Source organism: Antedon mediterranea, chromosome 3 (assembly GCF_964355755.1).
Source record: "Antedon mediterranea chromosome 3, ecAntMedi1.1, whole genome shotgun sequence".
In the NCBI taxonomy this organism is placed as follows: Eukaryota; Metazoa; Echinodermata; class Crinoidea; order Comatulida; family Antedonidae; genus Antedon; species Antedon mediterranea.
This window is the reverse complement of record NC_092672.1, coordinates 25,446,837-25,468,753: the sequence shown is the minus strand read 5'-3', so window position 1 is coordinate 25,468,753 and position 21,917 is coordinate 25,446,837. Positions and strand designations below refer to the sequence as shown.

At 30.7% G+C, this 21,917-nt stretch overlaps 1 protein-coding gene, 26 non-coding genes and 2 pseudogenes across 27 annotated transcripts in view; 1 reads left to right on the top strand and 28 right to left on the bottom strand.

Moving 5' to 3' along the window:
• The window catches only part of LOC140045084 (density-regulated protein-like), a 211,506-nt gene that overhangs the window by 72,141 nt on the left and 117,448 nt on the right, over positions 1 to 21,917 (top strand). The window lies entirely within an intron of this gene.
• Positions 4,529 to 4,647, bottom strand: LOC140045708 (U5 spliceosomal RNA). Its single transcript, XR_011844705.1, has one exon. It is a non-coding gene; the product is annotated as a U5 spliceosomal RNA (small nuclear RNA).
• On the bottom strand, positions 5,054 to 5,172 carry LOC140045692 (U5 spliceosomal RNA). The gene has a single exon (XR_011844692.1). It is a non-coding gene; the product is annotated as a U5 spliceosomal RNA (small nuclear RNA).
• LOC140045691 (U5 spliceosomal RNA) lies at positions 5,702 to 5,821 on the bottom strand. The gene has a single exon (XR_011844691.1). It is a non-coding gene; the product is annotated as a U5 spliceosomal RNA (small nuclear RNA).
• On the bottom strand, positions 6,229 to 6,348 carry LOC140045690 (U5 spliceosomal RNA). The gene has a single exon (XR_011844690.1). It is a non-coding gene; the product is annotated as a U5 spliceosomal RNA (small nuclear RNA).
• LOC140045679 (U5 spliceosomal RNA) lies at positions 6,877 to 6,996 on the bottom strand. The gene has a single exon (XR_011844680.1). It is a non-coding gene; the product is annotated as a U5 spliceosomal RNA (small nuclear RNA).
• On the bottom strand, positions 7,403 to 7,521 carry LOC140045712 (U5 spliceosomal RNA). Its single transcript, XR_011844710.1, has one exon. It is a non-coding gene; the product is annotated as a U5 spliceosomal RNA (small nuclear RNA).
• LOC140045678 (U5 spliceosomal RNA) lies at positions 8,052 to 8,171 on the bottom strand. Its single transcript, XR_011844679.1, has one exon. It is a non-coding gene; the product is annotated as a U5 spliceosomal RNA (small nuclear RNA).
• Positions 8,579 to 8,698, bottom strand: LOC140045689 (U5 spliceosomal RNA). The gene has a single exon (XR_011844689.1). It is a non-coding gene; the product is annotated as a U5 spliceosomal RNA (small nuclear RNA).
• Positions 9,228 to 9,347, bottom strand: LOC140045680 (U5 spliceosomal RNA). Its single transcript, XR_011844681.1, has one exon. It is a non-coding gene; the product is annotated as a U5 spliceosomal RNA (small nuclear RNA).
• Positions 9,754 to 9,873, bottom strand: LOC140045709 (U5 spliceosomal RNA). Its single transcript, XR_011844707.1, has one exon. It is a non-coding gene; the product is annotated as a U5 spliceosomal RNA (small nuclear RNA).
• LOC140045713 (U5 spliceosomal RNA) lies at positions 10,273 to 10,391 on the bottom strand. Its single transcript, XR_011844711.1, has one exon. It is a non-coding gene; the product is annotated as a U5 spliceosomal RNA (small nuclear RNA).
• LOC140045695 (U5 spliceosomal RNA) lies at positions 10,796 to 10,916 on the bottom strand. Its single transcript, XR_011844694.1, has one exon. It is a non-coding gene; the product is annotated as a U5 spliceosomal RNA (small nuclear RNA).
• On the bottom strand, positions 11,324 to 11,442 carry LOC140045711 (U5 spliceosomal RNA). The gene has a single exon (XR_011844709.1). It is a non-coding gene; the product is annotated as a U5 spliceosomal RNA (small nuclear RNA).
• Positions 11,841 to 11,959, bottom strand: LOC140045697 (U5 spliceosomal RNA). Its single transcript, XR_011844696.1, has one exon. It is a non-coding gene; the product is annotated as a U5 spliceosomal RNA (small nuclear RNA).
• LOC140045714 (U5 spliceosomal RNA) lies at positions 12,367 to 12,485 on the bottom strand. The gene has a single exon (XR_011844712.1). It is a non-coding gene; the product is annotated as a U5 spliceosomal RNA (small nuclear RNA).
• Positions 12,885 to 13,003, bottom strand: LOC140045700 (U5 spliceosomal RNA). The gene has a single exon (XR_011844699.1). It is a non-coding gene; the product is annotated as a U5 spliceosomal RNA (small nuclear RNA).
• Positions 13,403 to 13,522, bottom strand: LOC140045702 (U5 spliceosomal RNA). Its single transcript, XR_011844701.1, has one exon. It is a non-coding gene; the product is annotated as a U5 spliceosomal RNA (small nuclear RNA).
• On the bottom strand, positions 13,930 to 14,049 carry LOC140045688 (U5 spliceosomal RNA). The gene has a single exon (XR_011844688.1). It is a non-coding gene; the product is annotated as a U5 spliceosomal RNA (small nuclear RNA).
• LOC140045681 (U5 spliceosomal RNA) lies at positions 14,580 to 14,698 on the bottom strand. Its single transcript, XR_011844682.1, has one exon. It is a non-coding gene; the product is annotated as a U5 spliceosomal RNA (small nuclear RNA).
• LOC140045717 (U5 spliceosomal RNA) lies at positions 14,950 to 15,056 on the bottom strand (annotated as a pseudogene).
• LOC140045699 (U5 spliceosomal RNA) lies at positions 15,464 to 15,582 on the bottom strand. Its single transcript, XR_011844698.1, has one exon. It is a non-coding gene; the product is annotated as a U5 spliceosomal RNA (small nuclear RNA).
• On the bottom strand, positions 15,848 to 15,954 carry LOC140045716 (U5 spliceosomal RNA; annotated as a pseudogene).
• Positions 16,362 to 16,480, bottom strand: LOC140045698 (U5 spliceosomal RNA). The gene has a single exon (XR_011844697.1). It is a non-coding gene; the product is annotated as a U5 spliceosomal RNA (small nuclear RNA).
• Positions 16,891 to 17,009, bottom strand: LOC140045710 (U5 spliceosomal RNA). Its single transcript, XR_011844708.1, has one exon. It is a non-coding gene; the product is annotated as a U5 spliceosomal RNA (small nuclear RNA).
• On the bottom strand, positions 17,417 to 17,535 carry LOC140045682 (U5 spliceosomal RNA). The gene has a single exon (XR_011844683.1). It is a non-coding gene; the product is annotated as a U5 spliceosomal RNA (small nuclear RNA).
• LOC140045705 (U5 spliceosomal RNA) lies at positions 19,403 to 19,521 on the bottom strand. Its single transcript, XR_011844703.1, has one exon. It is a non-coding gene; the product is annotated as a U5 spliceosomal RNA (small nuclear RNA).
• Positions 21,156 to 21,276, bottom strand: LOC140045703 (U5 spliceosomal RNA). Its single transcript, XR_011844702.1, has one exon. It is a non-coding gene; the product is annotated as a U5 spliceosomal RNA (small nuclear RNA).
• On the bottom strand, positions 21,683 to 21,803 carry LOC140045687 (U5 spliceosomal RNA). Its single transcript, XR_011844687.1, has one exon. It is a non-coding gene; the product is annotated as a U5 spliceosomal RNA (small nuclear RNA).

The following is a 21,917-nucleotide window of genomic DNA, read 5'->3' as shown; positions in this document are numbered from 1 at the left end:
TCTTTGTACCTATCTTCTTCCCCCATCCCTCGACCCTTACTGTTACATACAAAACACAAATTGGGTTTGTTTAAATGAGTCCAAATAAAAAAATTTGACTCATTTTGTTTCTCTCTCGGAAGTAATTCCCAGGGTGCTAATTTTAGCTGACTACATAAATCATCGTATTTATTCGTTTCTGTAAACGACAATGTATTATGGTCCTGCAGTACGTACATTTAAAATCTCCATTTTTTTCTCGCTGGAAAATACTGTGTATTCGAGAACCATCTGTGGGCACGACCTAGATGGTACGCGAGCGAAGCGAGCGTGCCATCTAGTATTATAAATTTACGTAAGGGCAAAATTCGGTAAATCGCGCCTTACTTCTAGAATTTTTACTCGATGGTATATTTAAAAGTTGGTTCGTACTTTCGGTACATATTTTAACCACCTGATGTAACCCTGTTTACTAATTAAATTAAGTTAGATAATTAGTTATTGACGATTAAAACGAATTTAGGTTCAACGATTTGCCCCAATAGGGGTGATTTTGCGATCGTGGTATACACTATCTAATAGATGTACATCTTGAAAAATACCCGCCACAAAAATGCGAGGAGGCTTCCCATTTTCCTATTTCCTCCTACGATAATTGTTTTAATAGCTTAAAACCGGTTGAACAGCTAGAGTACAGCATCATAATGTTGAAGACAGGCCGATTTTCTTTAAAAATATTTTGATAGATTTAATATACGATTATACAAATGTATTGATTTGCAATGAATGGAACATCCCTATCTCTCAGTCTGCCAGAGTTTGGTTTAACACAAGTAGGTACATTTTGAGCCCTTGGTTTAACACATACGGTAGGTAAATATATGGATGGGCCCTTTGAGAATAAACTTGAACAATACTGTAAATACCTATTTATATTTGGTCCTCATATTTGAATCGAACATTTCTTACTGTGAATGTTCGTACTGTTAGAGTTAATATAAAAATATAGGCCTATACAAATAAACTTTATTACTGAGATTGTGGATAGGCTCTACTGTTAGATTTATAAACACATTATTATATACAAATGAACTTTATACTGACAGTTCCTTCTCAACGTTTGTATTAATTAATAATTACCAAAAAATATAAACGTCGTAGTGGTGTCGTATCGTGACTTTAATATTTCTATCGATTAAGACAGTGACAGTTTTAACAAAGTATTAAATCGCAAATGTTTTACTGTATTTAGAGGTATATTATTTATAAGCGTATAAAACATGAAAAAAATATTTAGTTACTAAGTGGATAAAGAATATATTTAAAAATTGTTCCTCTTTGCACCTATCCGCTTTCCCATCCCTCAACCCTAATGTTACATCTCCCTGGTTACATAGAAAACACAAATTGGGTTTCTTTAAAAATGAGCTAGGCCAAATAGAAAATATATGGATGGGCCCTTTGAGAATAAACTTGAACAATACTGTAAATACCTATTTATTTTTGGTCCTCATTTGAATCGAACATTTCTTACTGTGAATGTTCGTACTGTTAGAGTTAATATAAAAAATAGGCCTATACAAATAAACTTTATTACTGAGATTGTGGATAGGCTCTACTGTTAGATATACACATTATTATATACAAATGAACTTTATACTGACAGTTCCTTCTCAACGTTTGTATTAATTAATAATTACCAAAAATATAAACGTCGTAGTGGTGTATCGTGACTTTAATATTTCTATCGATTATGACAGTGACAGTTTTAACAAAGTATGAAATCGCAAATGTTTTACTGTATTTAGAGGTATATTATTTATAGGCCTATAAAACATGAAAAAAATATTTAGTTACTAAGTGGATAAAGAATATATTTAAAAATTGTTCCTCTTTGCACCTATCCGCTTTCCCATCCCTCAACCCTAATGTTACATCTCCCTGGTTACATAGAAAACACAAATTGGGTTTCTTTAAATGAGCTAGGCCAAATAAAAAATTTGGACTCATTTTGTGATAAGTTTTTCCTTCGGAAGTAATTCCCAGGGTGCTAATTTTAGTTGACTACAAATCATCGTGTCTATTTATCGTTTCTGTAAACGAAAATGTACATTATAGTCCTGCGGTACGAAAATTTGAAATCGCCAGTTTTGCTACTCTGAAATTACTGTGTATTCGAGAACCATCTGTGGGAACGACCTAGAAGGTAGGCCCTACGCGAGCGAAGCGAGCGTACCATCTAGTTTACCTATAATTATGCAGAGCCATATATATGGCTCTGTAATTATGGCTCTGCACCTAATTATTATATAATGGCTCTGTCCAAATTATTATGTAATGGCTCTGTCCAAATTATTATATAATGGCTCTGTCCAAATTATTATATAATGGCTCTGTCCAAATTATTATATAATATGGCGCACCTAAACAGAGCCATATATATATATATATATATATATATCTTTTTATATTCATCTATCTATCTTTGTGATAAATACATAGAATAGTATGTAGTACGATAATAAAATAAATATTTGTTATTTAAGCGGGCGACCCTTTTCTTTCAAAATTATTATCAAGATTCCTATCAGATGATTTATGCGTGATGCAGAGAAACCACAGTAATTAGAAAGCTGGTAGAATATCTTTTTGAAATTAATTTTTAATTCAATGTATTTAAACTACAAGATTAATATTTTAAAACAAATAAAAGGCAAAAAAAGACATACCATCATTTGCATATTTCAAATAATTGTAACTTAAAGTTAACCAGTTGAGTCTGAAAAGCTGTAGGATCGTAAAATATTAATTATTATTCAAACATTTTAAATCATAAATACCCTTGTACGAAAACAAGGGTTGAGAAAAATTGAGTTGAAACGAAATAAATAGGTTTGAATTCATGTAGACCTACCGTACTAATATTAACGAAATGCATAACTCTTGGTCCAGCTGCACTAGAAAGTTTACCACTATCGGTTTAAAACAATTTGACTAATAATTTATAAAAATAATAATGTTTACTAATTTTCCTAAACTTTTATTTTTTTAAACAAATAGAAGACAAAAAAGGACATGCCACATTTGCATCTATATATAAATTATGGTTAATTCTGACATAGGCGAGCACAATGCAAAAACTTCGGTAGATTTTCCTCTCAATTTCAATTCTTCCCGGTCAAAGTAATTTTCGGGTTTAAGATAAGTTCACCTTGCAACAACCTTAGTTTCAAATATTTTCTCTCTTTTAAACACAAGGGAGCAGTTAAAATAATAGATTTGACCCTAAAGGTGACTGGAAACAGGCACTTTCCATCAATCAATACAGTGTCCCTTTGGAAGACGAAAAAAAAATCAGATAGTAGGAGTGGTTGGCCATTAGTCATAGCCATTTCAGTTTTTTGTTTATTTTAAAACATACCACGCGTGTGTGAAGGTACAGTAGTTAAATTATACTGCAAATTAATAAAGATCAAATTAAATATACGTCATAAAGAATCAGAATATATTGTGGGGAATAGTATTATAAAATTACATAGGGAGATTTGATGATAAGACATTTTTCGAGTGAAATCCCGATAGCTGAGTTTTATTGAGTAAGCTTGCAGGAATAACTGTAGGCTATCTTCCTGTGTCCCGTTAGGACCGAGATGTCTGCCCATGTTGCAAGCCGTAATGTTTTCTTTCTTGGGCCCACTCTGTTACGGCAGTTTCAAAAGATGATTAAATTAAATAATGTATTAATAATTATTAGGATGGTATTCATTTGAATAAACGCCTCTCCAATAAAACATCACTTTGAATAATAAACCCCCCCCCCCCCAACCCAACTATCTAGTAAACGTCCATCCACATATTTATAATAACAAAATTATACTATTTGTAGTAGAATTCACCGCACTGTTATCTACAATTTACCAAGCATTTGTTATTCTTTTTTAGCACTTTTCATATCTATTAGAGGATTTCATTTGATTATAAATGTTACCATATTATTAAAACTAAAAAATTTAGCATATATCCCTCGAATAAGCACCTCCCTCAAATGACCTCCGCCTCCCCAAAGGGCCCTACCAAACAATAAAAACTATACTTTAAAATGTTATTAATCATCTAAAACACTGTGAAACAAAGTAGTTTAGTTTTACGAATGTCAAGCATTTTCAATAATGGTAACCGACAGAAAATGTATAAGGAGAACATTATCATTCCGAGAACCATCGTCTACACTTCCTAGAGGGGGAGCGAGCGAAGCGAGCTCACCCTCTAGTATTTCAAATAATTGTATTGTGAAGTTGACAATGGCCTTTCACTGTGTTACAAATGCCAAGATCAAGGGAATAAATGATAGAATATTTTGTTGAAATTAATTTTTAATTCAATGTATTTAAACTACAGGATTATTATTTATTTTCTAGGCATACAGTACCTGGTATGATAAAATAAAGTTTCGATTGAAAATACATCATAGCCGTATAATGAAACTTAGTCTGAGAAGCTGTCGGATCGTACAATACTAATTATTATTCTAACATTTAATTCATAAATACCCTTGTACAAATACAAGGGTTGAGAAAAATTGAGTTGAAACTCAATAATTGTTCCTCTACACGAAAATCTTTAGTAAAAGGCGAAAGATTTATGCGTGATTCAGAGAAACCAGAGTGATTAGAAACCTGTACCTATAGTATATACATAGCATCGCCTTTCGAAACAAATAGGTTTGAAATAATGTAGGCCTACCGTAATAAACATTAACGAAATGTATAAATCTTGGTCATCTGCACTAGAAAGTTTAACACTATCGGTTTAAAGCATTTTGACTAATAATTTATAAAAATAATATTGTTTATTAATTTTTCCAAACTTTTAAATCAAATAAAAGGCAAAAAAAATACATGCCATCATTTGCATATTTCAAATAATTGTAACTTACAGTTAACCAGTTGACTATGTAGCAAATGCCAGGATCAAGAAATCATTGAAAAACATCATACCGTACATAGAAACTCAGTCTGAAAAGATGTCGGATCGTACAATACTAATTATTATTCTAACATTTAATTCATAAATACCCTTGTACAAATACAAGAGTTGAGAAAAATTGAGTTGAAACTCAATAGTTGTTCCTCTACACGGAAATCTTTAGTAAAAGGCGAAAGATTTATGCGTGATGCAGAGAAACTAGAGTAATTAAAAACCTGTACCTATAGTATATCCATTGCATCACCTATCGAAATAAATAGGTTTGAATTCATGTAGACCTACCGTAATAAACATTAACGAAATGCATAACTCTTGGTCCAGCTGCACTAGAAAGTTTGCCACTATCGGTATAAAACATTTTGACTAATAGTTTGTAAAAATAATAATGTTTATTAATTTTTCTAAAGTTTTATTTTTTTAAACAAATAGAAGACCAAAAAGGACATGCCACATTTGCATATTTCAAATAATTGTATTGTGAAGTTGACAATGGCCTTTCACTGTGTCACAAATGCCAAGATCAAGGGAATAAATGATAGAATATTTTGTTTAAATTAATTTTTATTTCAATGTATTTAAACTACAGGATTAATATTTATTTTCTAGGCATACAGTAACTTGTATAATAAAATAAAGTTTCGATTGAAAATACATCATAGCCCTACATAGAAACTTAGTCTGAGAAGCTGTCGGATCGTACAATACTAATTATTATTCTAACATTTAATTCATAAATACCCTTGTACCAAAACAAGGGTTGAGAAAAATTGAGTTGAAACTCAATAGTTGTTCCTCTACACGGAAATCTTTAGTAAAAGGCGAAAGATTTATGCGTGATGCAGAGACACCAGAGTGATTAGAAACCTGTACCTATAGTATATACATAGCATCACCTATCGAAATAAATAGGTTTGAAATAATGTAGGCCTACCGTACTAAACATTAACGAAATGCATAACTCTTGGTCCATCTGCAGTAGAAAGTTTACCACTATCGGTTTAAAACATTTTGACTAATAATTTATAAAAATAATAACGTTTATTAATTTTTCTAAACTTTTAAAACAAATAAAAGGCAAAAAAAAGACATTCCATCATTTGCATATTTCAAATAATTGTAACTTAAAGTTAACCAGTTGACTATGTAGTAAATGCCAAGATCAAAGAATCATTCAAAAACACCATAGCCCTACATAGAAACTTAGTCTGAGAAGCTGTCGGATCGTACAATACTAATTATTATTCTAACGTTTAATTCATAAATACCCTTGTACGAAAACAAGGGTTGAGAAAAATTGAGTTGAAACTCAATAGTTGTTCCTCTACACGGAAATCTTTAGTAAAAGGCGAAAGATTTATGCGTGATGCAGAGACACCAGAGTGATTAGAAACCTGTACCTATAGTATATCCATTGCATCACCTATCGAAATAAATAGGTTTGAATTCATGTAGACCTACCGTACTAAACATTAACGAAATGCATAACTCTTGGTCCAGCTGCACTAGAAAGTTTACCACTATCGGTTTTAAACATTTTGACTAATAGTTTGTAAAAATAATAATGTTTATAATTTTTCTAAAGTTTTATTTTTTTAAACAAATAGAAGACAAAAAAGGACATGCCACATTTTCATATTTCAAATAATTGTATTGTGAAGTTGACAATGGCCTTTCACTGTGTCACAAATGCCAAGATCAAGGGAATAAATGATAGAATATTTTGTTTAAATTAATTTTTATTTCAATGTATTTAAACTACATGATTAATATTTATTTTTTAGGCATACAGTAACTGGTATTATAAAATAAAGTTTCGATTGAAAATACATCATAGCCCTACATAGAAACTTAGTCTGAGAAGCTGTCGGATCGTACAATACTAATTATTATTCTAACATTTAATTAATAAATACCCTTGTATGAAAACAAGGGTTGAGAAAAATTGAGTTGAAACTCAATAGTTGTTCCTCTACACGGAAATCTTTAGTAAAAGGCGAAAGATTTATGCGTGATGCAGAGAAACCAGAGTAATTAGAAACCTGTACCTATAGTATATACATAGCATCACCTATCGAAATAAATAGGTTTTAAATAATCTAGGCCTACCGTACTAAGCATTAACGAAATGTATACATCTTGGTCCATCTGCACTAGAAAGTTTAACACTATCGGTTTAAAGCATTTTGACTAATAATTTATAAAAATAATATTGTTTATTAATTTTCCAAACTTTTAAAACAAATAAAAGGCAAAAAAAAGACATGCCATTATTTGCATATTTCAAATAATTGTAACTTACAGTTAACCAGTTGACTGTGTAGACAATGCCAAGATCAAGAAATCATTGAAGAACGTCATACCGTACATAGAAACTCAGTCTGAAAAGCTGTCGGATCGTACAATACTAATTATTATTCTAACATTTAATTCATAAATACCCTTGTACAAAAACAAGAGTTGAGAAAAATTGAGTTGAAACACAATAGTCGTTCCTCTACACAGAAATCTTTAGTAAAAGGCGAAAGATTTATGCGTGATGCAGAGAAACTAGAGTAATTAGAAACCTGTACCTATAGTATATCCATTGCATCACCTATCGAAATAAATAGGTTTGAATTCATGTAGACCTACCGTACTAAACATTAACGAAATGCATAACTCTTGGTCCAGCTGCACTAGAAAGTTTGCCACTATCGGTATAAAACATTTTGACTAATAGTTTGTAAAAATAATAATGTTTATTAATTTTTCTAAAGTTTTATTTTTTTTAAACAAATAGAAGACAAAAAAGGACATGCCACATTTGCATATTTCAAATAATTGTATTGTGAAGTTGACAATGGCCTTTCACTGTGTCACAAATGCCAAGATCAAGGGAATAAATGATAGAATATTTTGTTTAAATTAATTTTTATTTCAATGTATTTAAACTACAGGATTAATATTTATTTTCTAGGCATACAGTAACTTGTATAATAAAATAAAGTTTCGATTGAAAATACATCATAGCCCTACATAGAAACTTAGTCTGAGAAGCTGTCGGATCGTACAATACTAATTATTATTCTAACATTTAATTCATAAATACCCTTGTACCAAAACAAGGGTTGAGAAAAATTGAGTTGAAACTCAATAGTTGTTCCTCTACACGGAAATCTTTAGTAAAAGGCGAAAGATTTATGCGTGATGTAGAGAAACCAGAGTAATTAGAAACCTGTACCTATAGTATATACATAGCATCACCTATCGAAATAAATAGGTTTGAAATAATGTAGGCCTACCGTACTAAACATTAACGAAATGCATAACTCTTGGTCCATCTGCACTAGAAAGTTTACCACTATCGGTTTAAAACATTTTGACTAATAATTTATAAAAATAATAACGTTTATTAATTTTTCTAAACTTTTAAAACAAATAAAAGGCAAAAAAAAGACATTCCATCATTTGCATATTTCAAATAATTGTAACTTAAAGTTAACCAGTTGACTATGTAGTAAATGCCAAGATCAAAGAATCATTCAAAAACACCATAGCCCTACATAGAAACTTAGTCTGAGAAGCTGTCGGATCGTACAATACTAATTATTATTCTAACGTTTAATTCATAAATACCCTTGTACGAAAACAAGGGTTGAGAAAAATTGAGTTGAAACTCAATAGTTGTTCCTCTACACGGAAATCTTTAGTAAAAGGCGAAAGATTTATGCGTGATGCAGAGACACCAGAGTGATTAAAAACCTGTACCTATAGTATATCCATTGCATCACCTATCGAAATAAATAGGTTTGAATTCATGTAGACCTACCGTACTAAACATTAACGAAATGCATAACTCTTGGTCCAGCTGCACTAGAAAGTTTACCACTATCGGTTTTAAACATTTTGACTAATAGTTTGTAAAAATAATAATGTTTATTAATTTTTCTAAAGTTTTATTTTTTTTAACAAATAGAAGACAAAAAAGGACATGCCACATTTGCATATTTCAAATAATTGTATTGTGAAGTTGACAATGGCCTTTCACTGTGTCACAAATGCCAAGATCAAGGGAATAAATGATAGAATATTTTGTTTAAATTAATTTTTATTTCAATGTATTTAAACTACATGATTAATATTTATTTTCTAGGCATACAGTAACTGGTATTATAAAATAAAGTTTCGATTGAAAATACATCATAGCCCTACATAGAAACTTAGTCTGAGAAGCTGTCGGATCGTACAATACTAATTATTATTCTAACATTTAATTAATAAATACCCTTGTACGAAAACAAGGGTTGAGAAAAATTGAGTTGAAACTCAATAGTTGTTCCTCTACACGGAAATCTTTAGTAAAAGGCGAAAGATTTATGCGTGATGCAGAGAAACCAGAGTAATTAGAAACATGTACCTATAGTATATACATAGCATCACCTATCGAAATAAATAGGTTTTAAATAATCTAGGCCTACCGTACTAAGCATTAACGAAATGTATACATCTTGGTCCATCTGCACTAGAAAGTTTAACACTATCGGTTTAAAGCATTTTGACTAATAATTTATAAAAATAATATTGTTTATTAATTTTCCAAACTTTTAAAACAAATAAAAGGCAAAAAAAAAGACATGCCATCATTTGCATATTTCAAATAATTGTAACTTACAGTTAACCAGTTGACTGTGTAGACAATGCCAAGTTCAAGAAATCATTGAAGAACGTCATACCGTACATAGAAACTCAGTCTGAAAAGCTGTCGGATCGTACAATACTAATTATTATTCTAACATTTAATTCATAAATACCCTTGTACAAAAACAAGAGTTGAGAAAAATCGAGTTGAAACACAATAGTCGTTCCTCTACACGGAAATCTTTAGTAAAAGGCGAAAGATTTATGCGTGATGCAGAGAAACTAGAGTAATTAGAAACCTGTACCTATAGTATATCCATTGCGTCACCTATCGAAATAAATAGGTTTGAAATAATGTAGGCCTAAACATTAACGAAATGTAGAAAGCTTGGTTCATCTGTTCTAGAAAGTTTAACAATATCGGTTTAAAGCATTTTTACTTATAATTTTTAAAAATAATAATGTTTATTAATTTTTCCAAACTTTTAAAACAAATAAAAGGCAAAAAAAAGACATGCCATCATTTGCATATTTCAAATAATTTTAACTTAAAGTTAACCAGTTGACTATGTAGCAAATGTCAAGATCAAGTAATCATTGAAAAACATCCTACCGTACATAGAAACACAGTCTGAAAACCTGTCGGATCGTACAATACTAATTATTATTCTAACATTTAATTCATAAATACCCTTGTACAAATACAAGGGTTGAGAAAAATTGAGTTGAAACTCAATAGTTGTTCCTTTACACGGAAATCTTTAGTAAAAGGCGAAAGATTTATGCGTGATGCAGAGAAACAAGACTGATTAGAAATCTGTACCTATAGTATATACATAGCATCACCTTTTGAAACAAATAGGTTTGAGATAATGTAGGCCTACCGTACTAAACATTAACGAAATGTATAAAGCTTGGTCATCTGTACTAGAAAGTTTAACAATATCGGTTTAAAGCATTTTTACTTATAATTTTTAAAAATAATAATGTTTAATAATTTTTCCAAACTTTTAAAACAAATAAAAGGCAAAAAAAACACATGCCATCATTTGCATATTTCAAACAATTGTAACTTAAAGTTAACCAGTTGACTATGTAGCAAATGCCAGGATCAAGAAATCATTGAAAAACATCATACCGTACATAGAAACTCAGTCTGAAAAGCTGTCGGATCGCACATTACTAATTATTATTCTAACATTTAATTCATAAATACCCTTGTACACAAACAAGAGTTGAGAAAAATTGAGTTGAAACTCAATAGTTGTTCCTCTACACGGAAATCTTTAGTAAAAGGCGAAAGATTTATGCGTGATGCAGAGAAACTAGAGTAATTAGAAACCTGTACCTATAGTATATACATAGCATCACCTATCGAAATAAATAGGTTTGAAATAATGTAGGCCTACCGTACTAAACATTAACGAAATGCATAACTCTTGGTCCATCTGCACTAGAAAGTTTACCACTATCGGTTTAAAACATTTTGACTAATAATTTATAAAAATAATAACGTTTATTAATTTTTCTAAACTTTTAAAACAAATAAAAGGCAAAAAAAAGACATTCCATAATTTGCATATTTCAAATAATTGTAACTTAAAGTTAACCAGTTGACTATGTAGTAAATGCCAAGATCAAGAAATCATTGAAAAACATCATACCGTACATAGAAACTCAGTCTGAAAAGCTGTCGGATCGTACAATACTAATTATTATTCTAACATTTATTTCATAAATACCCTTGTACAAAAACAGGAGTTGAGAAAAATTGAGTTGAAACACAATAGTCGTTCCTCTACACGGAAATCTTTAGTAAAAGGCGAAAGATTTATGCGTGATGCAGAGAAACTAGAGTAATTAGAAACCTGTACCTATAGTATATCCATTGCATCACCTATCGAAATAAATAGGTTTGAAATAATGTAGGCCTAAACATTAACGAAATGTATAAATCTTGGTCATCTGCACTAGAAAGTTAAACAATATCGGTTTAAAGCATTTTTACTTATAATTTATAAAAATAATATTGTTTATTAATTTTTCCAAACTTTTAAATCAAATAAAAGGCAAAAGAAATACATGCCATCATTTGCATATTTCAAATAATTGTAACTTAAAGTTAACCAGTTGACTATGTAGCAAATGCCAGGATCAAGAAATCATTGAAAAACATCATACCGTACATAGAAACTCAGTCTGAAAAGATGTCGGATCGTACAATACTAATTATTATTCTAACATTTAATTCATAAATACCCTTGTACAAATACAAGGGTTGAGAAAAATTGAGTTGAAACTCAATAGTTGTTCCTCTACAAGGAAATCTTTAGTAAAAGGCGAAAGATTTGTGCGTGATGCAGAGAAACCAGAGTAATTAGAAACCTGTACCTATAGTATATACATAGCATCACCTATCGAAATAAATAGGTTTTAAATAATCTAGGCCTACCGTACTAAGCATTAACGAAATGTATACATCTTGGTCCATCTGCACTAGAAAGTTTAACACTATCGGTTTAAAGCATTTTGACTAATAATTTATAAAAATAATATTGTTTATTAATTTTCCAAACTTTTAAAACAAATAAAAGGCAAAAAAAAAGACATGCCATCATTTGCATATTTCAAATAATTGTAACTTACAGTTAACCAGTTGACTGTGTAGACAATGCCAAGATCAAGAAATCATTGAAGAACGTCATACCGTACATAGAAACTCAGTCTGAAAAGCTGTCGGATCGTACAATACTAATTATTATTCAAACATTTAATTCATAAATACCCTTGTACAAAAACAAGAGTTGAGAAAAATTGAGTTGAAACACAATAGTCGTTCCTCTACAAGGAAATCTTTAGTAAAAGGCGAAAGATTTATGCGTGATGCAGAGAAACTAGAGTAATTAGAAACCTGTACCTATAGTATATCCATTGCATCACCTATCGAAATAAATAGGTTTGAAATAATGTAGGCCTAAACATTAACGAAATGTAGAAAGCTTGGTTCATCTGTACTAGAAAGTTTAACAATATCGGTTTAAAGCATTTTTACTTATAATTTTTAAAAATAATAATGTTTATTAATTTTTCCAAACTTTTAAAACAAATAAAAGGCAAAAAAAAGACATGCCATCATTTGCATATTTCAAATAATTTTAACTTAAAGTTAACCAGTTGACTATGTAGCAAATGTCAAGATCAAGTAATCATTGAAAAACATCCTACCGTACATAGAAACTCAGTCTGAAAAGCTGTCGGATTGTACAATACTAATTATTATTCTAACATTTAATTCATAAATACCCTTGTACAAATACAAGGGTTGAGAAAAATTGAGTTGAAACTCAATAGTTGTTCCTTTACACGGAAATCTTTAGTAAAAGGCGAAAGATTTATGCGTGATGCAGAGAAACTAGAGTAATTAGAAACCTGTACCTATAGTATATACATAGCATCACCTATCGAAATAAATAGGTTTGAAATAATGTAGGCCTAAACATTAACGAAATGTAGAAAGCTTGGTTCATCTGTACTAGAAAGTTTAACAATATCGGTTTAAAGCATTTTTACTTATAATTTATAAAATAATTATGTTTATTAATTTTTCCAAACTTTTAAAACAAATAAAAGGCAAAAAAAAGACATGGCATCATTTGCATATTTCAAATAATTGTAACTTAAAGTTAACCAGTTGACTATATGTTGCAAATGCGAAGATCAAGGAATCATTGAAAAACATCATACCGTACATTGAAACTCAGTCTGAAAAGCTATCGGATCGTACAATACTAATTATTATTCTAACATTTAATTCATAAATACCCTTGTACGAAAACAAGGGTTGAGAAAAATTGAGTTTAAACTCAATAGTTGTTCCTCTACACGGAAATCTTTAGTAAAAGGCGAACGATTTATGCGTGATGCAGAGAAACCAGAGTAATTAGAAACCTGTACCTATAGTATATACATAGCATCACCTATCGAAATAAATAGGTTTGAAATAATGTAGGCCTACCGCACTAAACATTACCGAAATGCATAACTCTTGGTCCATCTGCACTAGAAAGTTTACCACTATCGGTTTAAAACATTTTGACTAATAATTTATAAAAATAATAACGTTTATTAATTTTTCTAAACTTTTAAAACAAATAAAAGGCAAAAAAAAGACATTCCATCATTTGCATATTTCAAATAATTGTAACTTAAAGTTAACCAGTTGACTATGTAGTAAATGCCAAGATCAAAGAATCATTCAAAAACACCATAGCCCTACATAGAAACTTAGTCCGAGAAGCTGTCGGATCGTACAATACTAATTATTATTCTAACGTTTAATTCATAAATACCCTTGTACGAAAACAAGGGTTGAGAAAAATTGAGTTGAAACTCAATAGTTGTTCCTCTACACGGAAATCTTTAGTAAAAGGCGAAAGATTTATGCGTGATGCAGAGACACCAGAGTGATTAGAAACCTGTACCTATAGTATATCCATTGCATCACCTATCGAAATAAATAGGTTTGAATTCATGTAGACCTACCGTACTAAACATTAACGAAATGCATAACTCTTGGTCCAGCTGCACTAGAAAGTTTACCACTATCGGTTTAAAACATTTTGACTAATAGTTTGTAAAAATAATAATGTTTATTACTTTTTCTAAAGTTTTATTTTTTTAAACAAATAGAAGACAAAAAAGGACATGCCACATTTGCATATTTCAAATAATTGTATTGTGAAGTTGACAATGGCCTTTCACTGTGTCACAAATGCCAAGATCAAGGGAATAAATGATAGAATATTTTGTTTAAATTAATTTTTATTTCAATGTATTTAAACTACAGGATTAATATTTATTTTCTAGGCATACAGTAACTGGTATAATAAAATAAAGTTTCGATTGAAAATACATCTTAGCCCTACATAGAAACTTAGTCTGAGAAGCTGTCGGATCGTACAATACTAATTATTATTCTAACATTTAATTAATAAATACCCTTGTACAAAAACAAGGGTTGAGAAAAATTGAGTTGAAACTCAATAGTTGTTCCTCTACACGGAAATCTTTAGTAAAAGGCGAAAGATTTATGCGTGATGCAGAGAAACCAGAGTGATTAGAAACCTGTACCTATAGTATATACATAGCATCACCTATCGAAATAAATAGGTTTAAAATAATGTAGGCCTACCTACCTGTATAAATCTTGTTTCATCTGCACTAGAAAGTTCAACACAATCGGTTTAAAGCATTTTGACTAATAATTTATAAAAATAATAATGTTTATTAATTTTTCATAGAAACTTAGTCTGAGAAGCTGTCGGATCGTAAAATACTAATTATTTTTCTTACATTTAATTAATAAATACCCTTGTACCAAAACAAGTGTTGAGAAAAATTGAGTTTAGTTGTTCCTCTACACGGAAATCTTCAGTAAAAGGCGAAAGATTTATGCGTGATGTAGAGAAACCAGAGTGATTAGAAACCTGTACCTATAGTATATACATAGCATCACCTATCAAAATAAATAGGTTTGAAATAATGTAGGCCTACTGTACTAAACATTAACGAAATGTATAAATCTTGGTCATCTGCACTAGAAAGTTTAACACTATCGGTTTAAAGCATTTTGACTAATAATTTATAAAAATAATATTGTTTATTAATTTTTCCAAACGTTTAAAACAAATAAAAGGCAAAAAAAAGACATGGCATCATTTTCATATTTCAAATAATTGTAACTTAAAGTTAACCAGTTGACTATGTAGCAAATGCCATCAAGGAATCATTGAAAAACGTCATACCGTACATAGAAACTCAGTCTGAAAAGCTGTTGGATCGTACAATACTAATTATTATTCTAACATTTAATTCATAAATACCCTTGTACAAATACAAGGGTTGAGAAAAATTGAGTTGAAACTAAATAGTTGTTCCTCTACACGGAAATCTTTAGTAAAAGGCGAAAGATTTATGCGTGATGCAGAGAAACCAGAGTGATTAGAAACCTGTACCTATAGTATATACATAGCATCACCTTTCGAAACAAATAGGTTTGAAATAATTTAGGCCTACCGTACTAAACATTAACGAAATGTATAAATCTTGGTCATCTGCACTAGAAAGTTTAACACTATCGGTTTAAAGCATTTTGACTAATAATTTATAAAAATAATAATGTTTATTAATTTTTCAAAGAAACTTAGTCTGAGAAGCTGTCGGATCGTAAAATACTAATTATTTTTCTTACATTTAATTAATAAATACCCTTGTACCAAAACAAGTGTTGAGAAAAATTGAGTTTAGTTGTTCCTCTACACGGAAATCTTCAGTAAAAGGCGAAAGATTTATGCGTGATGTAGAGAAACCAGAGTGATTAGAAACCTGTACTTATAGTATATACATAGCATCACCTATAAAAATAAATAGGTTTGAAATAATGTAGGCCTACTGTACTAAACATTAACGAAATGTATAAATCTTGGTCATCTGCACTAGAAAGTTTAACACTATCGGTTTAAAGCATTTTGACTAATAATTTATAAAAATAATATTGTTTATTAATTTTTCCAAACGTTTAAAACAAATAAAAGGCAAAAAAAAGACATGGCATCATTTGCATATTTCAAATAATTGTAACTTAAAGTTAACCAGTTGACTATGTAGCAAATGCCATCAAGGAATCATTGAAAAACGTCATACCGTACATAGAAACTCAGTCTGAAAAGCTGTTGGATCGTACAATACTAATTATTATTCTAACATTTAATTCATAAATACCCTTGTACAAATACAAGGGTTGAGAAAAATTGAGTTGAAACTAAATAGTTGTTCCTCTACACGGAAATCTTTAGTAAAAGGCGAAAGATTTATGCGTGATGCAGAGAAACCAGAGTGATTAGAAACCTGTACCTATAGTATATACATAGCATCACCTCTCGAAACAAATAGGTTTGAAATAATTTAGGCCTACCGTACTAAACATTAACGAAATGTATAAATCTTGGTCATCTGCACTAGAAAGTTTAACACTATCTGTTTAAAGCATTTTGACTAATAATTTATAAAAATAATATTGTTTATTAATTTTTCCAAACTTTTAAAACAAATAAAAGGCAAAAAAAATACATGCCATCATTTGCATATTTCAAATAATTGTAACTTACAGTTAACCAGTTGACTATATATGTAGAAAATGCCAAGATCAAGAAATCATTGAAAAACATCATACCGTACATAGAAACTCAGTCTGAAAAGCTGTCGGATCGTACAATACTAATTATTATTCTAACATTTAATTCATAAATACCCTTGTACAAAAACAGGAGTTGAGAAAAATTGAGTTGAAACACAATAGTCGTTCCTCTACACGGAAATCTTTAGTAAAAGGCGAAAGATTTATGCGTGATGCAGAGAAACTAGAGTAATTAGAAACCTGTACCTATAGTATATACATAGCATCACCTATCGAAATAAATAGGTTTGAAATAATGTAGGCCTACCGTACTAAACATTAACGAAATGCATAACTCTTGGTCCATCTGCACTAGAAAGTTTACCACTATCGGTTTAAAACATTTTGACTAATAATTTATAAGAATAATAACGTTTATTAATTTTTCTAAACTTTTAAAACAAATAAAAGGCAAAAAAAAGACATTCCATAATTTGCATATTTCAAATAATTGTAACTTAAAGTTAACCAGTTGACTATGTAGTAAATGCCAAGATCAAGAAATCATTGAAAAACATCATACCGTACATAGAAACTCAGTCTGAAAAGATGTCGGATCGTACAATACTAATTATTATTCTAACATTTAATTCATAAATACCCTTGTACAAATACAAGGGTTGAGAAAAATTGAGTTGAAACTCAATAGTTGTTCCTCTACACGGAAATCTTTAGTAAAAGGCGAAAGATTTATGCGTGATGCAGAGAAACCAGAGTAATTAGAAACCTGTACCTATAGTATATACATAGCATCACCTATCGAAATAAATAGGTTTTAAATAATCTAGGCCTACCGTACTAAGCATTAACGAAATGTATACATCTTGGTCCATCTGCACTAGAAAGTTTAACACTATCGGTTTAAAGCATTTTGACTAATAATTTATAAAAATAATAATGTTTATTAATTTTTCCAAACTTTTAAAACAAATAAAAGGCAAAAAAAAGACATGCCATCATTTGCATATTTCAAATAATTGTAACTTAAAGTTAACCAGTTGACTATGTAGCAAATGTCAAGATCAAGTAATCATTGAAAAACATCCTACCGTACATAGAAACTCAGTCTGAAAAGCTGTCGGATCGTACAATACTAATTATTATTCTAACATTTAATTCATCTGTAACTATCGTCCTATTTCGTTATTGCCTACTATGTCTAAGATTTTTGAGCGCATTGTGCATGATGGTTTGTCATCACATGTTGCTAATGCTTTAAGTCCTAGGCAGCATGGTTTTGTCTCTGGGAGATCATGTCAAACCAACCTCGCACTGCTTCTTGCTACATCATACGATGCAATTAACAGCAAGAAGCAGTGCGATGTGATTTACACTGATTTCTCTAAGGCTTTTGATTCCGTTTCCCATGATTTGCTTATTTTTAAACTTTCAAAATTTGGTTTATCCGGTTCACTGTTAAGTTGGTTTAAAAGCTATTTAACTAATAGACAACAGCGTGTTGTCATTGGGGGAGAGACATCTGATTGGCTCCCTGTGTTATCGGGCATTCCGCAGGGCTCGATCCTGGGCCCGCTTTTGTTTAATTTATTTATCAACGATCTTCCTTTAAAATTTAATCATTCCGAGTCTCTTTTATTTGCTGACGATCTGAAATTGTTTAAAGTGATTACCACTCCACAGGATGCTTTTTTAATTCAGGAGGATCTGGATGGTCTCGTGGAATGGACGGAGAAGTGGGGGATAAAACTTAATGCTAATAAATGCAAATATTTATCTATAACACTTAAAAAAAGGCCTGTGCTCTTCAATTATAATCTGAGTGAACATGATCTTGAGATGGTTTATGTATGGAAAGATTTAGGTATTTTTATTGATAGTAAATTAAATTTTTGTTCACATATTAATCATGTGTTGTCAAAAGCTAATAGAATGATGGGCTTAATATGGAGAAATTGTAGGTTTATGAACGACGGCAGGGCATTTTTATCTTTATACAAATCTATTATACGTCCTCACCTTGAATATTGTTCCGCAATTTTCAATTCAATTTCTCCATGTCAGGCCCGTCGAATCGACACTGTTCAACGGAAGTTTGTTCGATTCCTGTCTTATAACTGTGTTAATTTTGCCTTTTCCATTGATTCTGTCAGCAATCGTCGAACGATATCTGATATGGTTTTTTTATATAATATTTTAAATTCTAAATATGACTTCATTAATTTCACTATTTAGTTTAAATGTTCCTGGTCGTACACGAAATAGACATTTATTGCATATTCCTTTTAGCCGTGTCGACTGTACTAAGAGGGGACTTTTTCATAGACTACCTTATACATTTAATAATCTAAATAGCAATCATATCGATATTTTTAATGATAGACTTGGTTATTTTAAGAGGACGATGATGTGTTCACTTCTTGAACAGTCTGCATAACCTGTTTTAATTGAAATTATTTATGGCATGCCAATCTATGTTTTATATATATATATATATATATTATCTGTATTTTATTGTTAACCGTTTTTGATGTTGTATTGTTTTATGTTTCAAACCTGTTAGTGGCGGTATTTATCGCTGTTGGTTTTGATTGAATAAAATAAAAAAATAAAAAATAAAAATAAATACCCTTGTACGAAAACAAGGATTGAGAAAAATTGAGTTGAAACTCAACAGTTGTTCCTTTACACGGAAATCTTTAGTAAAAGGCGAAAGACTTATGCGTGATGCAGAGAAACCAGAGTGATTAGAAACCTGTACCTATAGTATATACATAGCATCACCTTTCGAAACAAATAGGTTTGAAATAATGTAGGCCTACCGTACTAAACATTAACGAAATGTATAAATCCTTGTCATCTGCACTAGAAAGTTTAACACTATCGGTTTAAAGCATTTTGACTAATAATTTATAAAAATAATATTGTTTATTAATTTTTCCAAACTTTTAAAACAAATAAAAGGCAAAACAAGCACGAATGTGCAATACTCGGGGTACAGCGAAAGAAGCTGTATACAGACGTATACAGTTAGAAAGTTAAAGAAAAATAGGTTTCGCCAGGGCTCGAACCGGGACCTTCTGCGTGTTAAGCAGACTTGACAACCACTACACTACGAAACCTCTTACATTAAAATTGTGGGTTACAGAAAGTTTTTTAATCCATTTAAATTACAAATAAATGGTAATAAGCACAAAGCAAAATAAACATGTGTAAAAGTGATAATTACCGATTACACAAAATAAGTATTTAAAAAAATAATAATAAGATATACTGTGTATAATTATCATATTGCGTATACAGTACTTTTCACCATAAAGTTTAAAAAAAAAGGTTTAGCCCGGGCTCGAACCAGGTACCTTCTGCGTATTGAGCAAACATGATAACCACTACGCCAAGAAGCCGCATATAACTACATAACGCTGTGGTGTGTGTCACACATTGTGGCTTCTTAATTAAACAAATTAATTAACAAAAAAGCACGAATGTGCAATACTCGGGGTACAGCAAAAGAAGCTGTATACAGACGTATACAGTTATTTCACCATAAAGTAAAAGAAACCCGAGGTTTCGCCAGGGCTCGAACAGGGACCTTCTGCGTGTTAAGCAGACTTGACAACCACTACACTACGAAAACCACTTACACTAAAAATGTGTGTTACAGAAAGTTTTTTAATTCATTTAAATTACAAATAAATATGGCAATAAGCACAAAGAAAAATAAACATGTGTAAAAGTGATAATTACCGATTACACAAAATAAGTATTTAAAAAAATAATAAAAATAATATATACTGTGTATAATTATCATATTGCGTATACACTACTTTTCACCATAAAGTTTAAAAAAAAAATGTTTCGCCCGGGCTCGAACCAGGTACCTTCTGCGTGTTAAGCAAACGTGATGACCACTACGCCAAGAATCCACATATAACCATATAACTACATAACGCTGTGGTGTGTGTCACACATTGTGGATTCTTAATTAAACAAATTAATTAACAAAAAATAAAAAATCCGGCTCTATAGCTTTGAGGACATGTCCCTGTAGTATGTTCATGCCAAATCCCAGCTCAATACTACAACGAATAAGGGAGGAGTAGTACTTAAAAAATCGCACTTTTTACTCAATAGTGTCCAGATGGAGGAAGAAGAGGAGAAAATGAGTAAGTCCTAGACTCGGGTACCCCGAGTAAAAAAGACATGCCATCATTTGCATATTTCAAATAATTGTAACTTACAGTTAACCAGTTGACTATGTAGAAAATGCCAAGATCAAGAAATCATTGAAGAACATCATACCGTACATAGAAACTCAGTCAGTCTGAAAAGCTGTCGGATCGTACAATACTAATTATTATTCTAACACTTAATTCATAAATACCCTTGTACACAAACAAGAGTTGAGAAAAATTGAGTTGAAACTCAATAGTTGTTCCTCTACACGGAAATCTTTAGTAAAAGGCGAAAGACTTATGCGTGATGCAGAGAAACTAGAGTAATTAGAAACCTGTACCTATAGTATATCCATGGCATGACCTATCGAAATAAATAGGTTTGAAATAATGTAGGCCTACCGTACTAAACATTAACGAAATGTATAAAGCTTGGTTCATCTGCACTAGAAAGTTTAACAATATCGGTTTAAAGCATTTTGACTTATAATTTATAAAATAATAATGTTTATTAATTTTTCCAAACTTTTAAAACAAATAAAAGGCAAAAAAAAGACATGGCATCATTTGCATATTTCAAATAATTGTAACTTAAAGTTAACCAGTTGACAATATGTAGAAAATGCCAAGATCAAGAAATCATTGAAAAACATCATACCGTACATAGAAACTCAGTCTGAAAAGATGTCGGATCGTACAATACTAATTATTATTCTAACATTTAATTCATAAATACCCTTGTACACAAACAAGAGTTGAGAAAAATTGAGTTGAAACTCAATAGTTGTTCCTCTACACGGAAATCTTTAGTAAAAGGCGAAAGATTTATGCGTGATGCAGAGAAACCAGAGTGATTAGAAACCTGTACCTATAGTATATACATAGCATCACCTCTCGAAACAAATAGGTTTGAAATAATGTAGGCCTACCGTACTAAACATTAACGAAATGTATAAATCTTGGTCATC